The following is a 3,353-nucleotide window of genomic DNA, read 5'->3' on the forward strand; positions in this document are numbered from 1 at the left end:
AGAAACCCTTCAAAAAATAAACGTTCCATGTACCACGTACTACTGGTAAATAAAAACCAGGCTCTAATGTTACATCTTCCACATAAAAGTTATTTTTTTTTTTTCAGAGAGAGAGAGAGAGAGAGAGAGAGAGAGAGAGAGAGAGAGAGAGGGAGAATTTTCGAGCAGTGAGGTAAACTTCCATCGACCTGCTCATGAATAGAGGTCTTTCTTAAACAAAATAAAATCGTCCACAACCAGCAGGTATAAAGTATAAATGAACACGGCTCCTGACATACAGATTAAGCATGTACAGTGCTATAGGCCGAGCAACACGAAGGTTAATTTTAGTAAGGGAAATAAATATCTTTATTACATTTTATATTACTTTATTCTCTTTGTTTTGAGTGCATTTATATACTTCAGTAGTGTGGTGAGTAAGGATGGAAGTCTAGAGGATGAAGTGCTTGAAAGGGTGCAACAAGGAAGAAACGTTGCTTGGCCTTTGAAAGCAGTGATAAGAAATAGGGAAGTGAGCACGAAGTAAAAAAGTCGCTGCATGATAGGATTGAAATACAAGCTCCAACGTATGGAAGTGAAGCTTGGATCTTGTTGGAAGGAATCAAGTCAAGGGTGAGAGCAGCTGAAATGAGATATCTGAGAGGAGCATGTGGAGTTACATGGAGAAACAGACTGACAAATGTGGAAGTGAAGGAGCGTTGTGCTGTGGATGTGGATGTGAGAGAAAGCATTAGGAGAAAAAAATGTACTGAGGTGGTTTGGCCATGTGGAGAGGATGGAGAGCGATAGACTAGCGAGAGGAGAGTATGTAAATGAGGTGGAGGTGGGTGAGGGTGGGGAAGACCGAGGATGAGATGGGGAGATGGAGTGGAGAAGTATATGATAGAAGGGGGAGTGAGCTGAGGGAAGAGCAGTGAAATGGCGGGGGACAGGGCGACATGGAGGCGATTTATTTGTGGCCACCCCTTACATGATTGATGCGTCTGGCAATAGATAGACAGATAGTTTTGACTGCACATTTTTTAAAACTCTTCTTATCCGCACAGTATTTCATTTTGTCTGTACACAACCTCTCACCCTCAGTACATCATCGCCCTCGGTACACCCTCACCCTAGGTACACCCTCACCCTCAGTACACCCTCACCCTAGGTACATCCTCACCCTAGGTACACCCTTACCCTAAGTACACCCTCTCCCTCAGTATATCCTCACCCTCAGTACACCCTTACCATCAGTACACACTCACCTTCGGTACACCCTCACCATCAGTACATCCTCACCCTCAGTACACCCTCTCCCTCAGTATACCGTCACCGTCTGTACACCCAGACCTTCAGCACACCCTCATCAGTACACCCACACCCTCAATACACCCGCACCCTTAGTACACCCACACCCTTAGTACACCCACACCCTCAATACACTCACACCCTCAGTACACCCACAACCTCAGTATACCAACCCTCACCCTCAATACACCCTCACCCTCAGCACGACCTCACCTTCAGTACACGCTCAGTCTCAGTACACCCTCACCCTCAGTATAGTAGTCTTCACACATACTACACTCTCACCCTCACTACACCCTCACTTTCAGAGCCTCATCATCGCTCTCAGTACACACTCACCCTCACTACACTCATATCCTCTGTAGTCCCTCACCTTCAGTACACTTTCACTCTAATGATACAAACTCCTCAACCTCAGTACACTAGACTCTTAGTACGCGCTCAGCATTAGTACAATAGACCTATTACTCTCTCTTTCAGTACACTAATCCTCACCTTTACAATAGTCCCTCAGCAGTATATCACCCATAGATGCAGTACCGTGGCGGACACAGAAGGGCAAGTCCAAAGAGTTAGAACCCCCTGTATTATTTTTTTCTTTTATCCGTAACTGTTATTTTCCTAGAGCATTTGCGCTGAATAAATATCAGAATTGCATCTTTGGAAATTTCTTATCATACGAATTTATCCCTTTTCATGACACTTTCTGGTTTATGAATGTAAAATAATGCATTACTAGATATATATTTTCTCTCACTATTACTGTAAATGTTAGATGCATGATTGAAGTCCACGGGTAAAAGGCAAAATGTTTAGAACCCCTCCGTATAAAATATGCTGGGTCTGCCCCTGAACTACCTCTCTTCACAACCCAGCCTTCCCCACCATTACGTGAGAGCGTTTGAGCTTCTCTACAAACCTGCCGAAGCATCAAAGGAAAAACTTTTCAAGGGCTCTGATGCGACGCGTGAATAGATATATGCTAATGAGGAAATGGTGATGGTTACAAAAGACCTCCCTCCACTCCACTCCACTCCCTTCCACTCCCTTCCACTCCACCCACTCATACAGTTACACAGCCCAATTGGATGTGGCTTACACTCGTATGATAGAAAAAAGAAGAGATATAATAAGGGGGGAAAGTTGGCCTACTATTCAACTGCGTGCACTTCGCACTCAGACATATCCGTCACTTTTCTCCCTGATGCACCACATCCTAGAGAATCATTTATGGGCATAGTAACATACCAAATCTTTCTCATTTTAGGATTATTAGTCAGCAGAGGAAAGCGAGTACCAGATGAGGAAAAATATAGGGTTACATTGTTCCCGTTACTGCATCGGAAAAAAAAAATGCATTTTTGTTAAAGGTAAAATGATCATTAGAGAGAATTATAATTTCCTGGGACATGTTGTGATGGGGAACAGATAGAAAATCTGAATCTGGCAGGAAGAGAAGGATGTAGAGTATTAGGACTGGGACAAAAATTTTGAATGGCACTGATAATGGTAGGGGAGGGATGGTCGGCGTTTTAACTGTTACATCTGGTCAGAGAAAGAACACAGTGGCACGTTACTGACGCCAAAATCTTGAATGAAAAGGCACTTTGTTGAAGTTGTTGTTATTTGTATGGATCTAAACAGATCTGCATATTCAGAAGCAACGCAGAACAAAGTTCATAGGAGTAACATTTTTTTTTTTTTGCATCTCTCATTGCAACTGATCTGCAGAAAAATGCTCAGTAACAATAAAAAATCAAAAACGGCTTCAGATAGTTTCAGACCAGTATCGTAGTCGTCGTGTCTACGATTAGTATTTTGGGTGAATGTGGTGGATATAATAGAATATACTGCTCTTAATGAGAAAATGTGTCAACTACAGACGTACTTCTTTATTAACGGATATTACATAAACAATTAGTAGTATAGAAAAATATTTGTATTAATTCGGTCACAGACCTGTCTACAGCTGTCGATCATGTAAAGCACTTTCTTTTTTCTCCTTTTAGACCCCTCTACCTCTAAAATGGTAAAACCGATCACTTTTTTTTTTTTTTTTTTTT

Source organism: Coenobita brevimanus, chromosome 95 (genome assembly GCF_032717465.1).
Source record: "Coenobita brevimanus isolate Jiangsu-jjx chromosome 95, ASM3271746v2, whole genome shotgun sequence".
Lineage (NCBI taxonomy): Eukaryota > Metazoa > Arthropoda > Malacostraca > Decapoda > Coenobitidae > Coenobita > Coenobita brevimanus.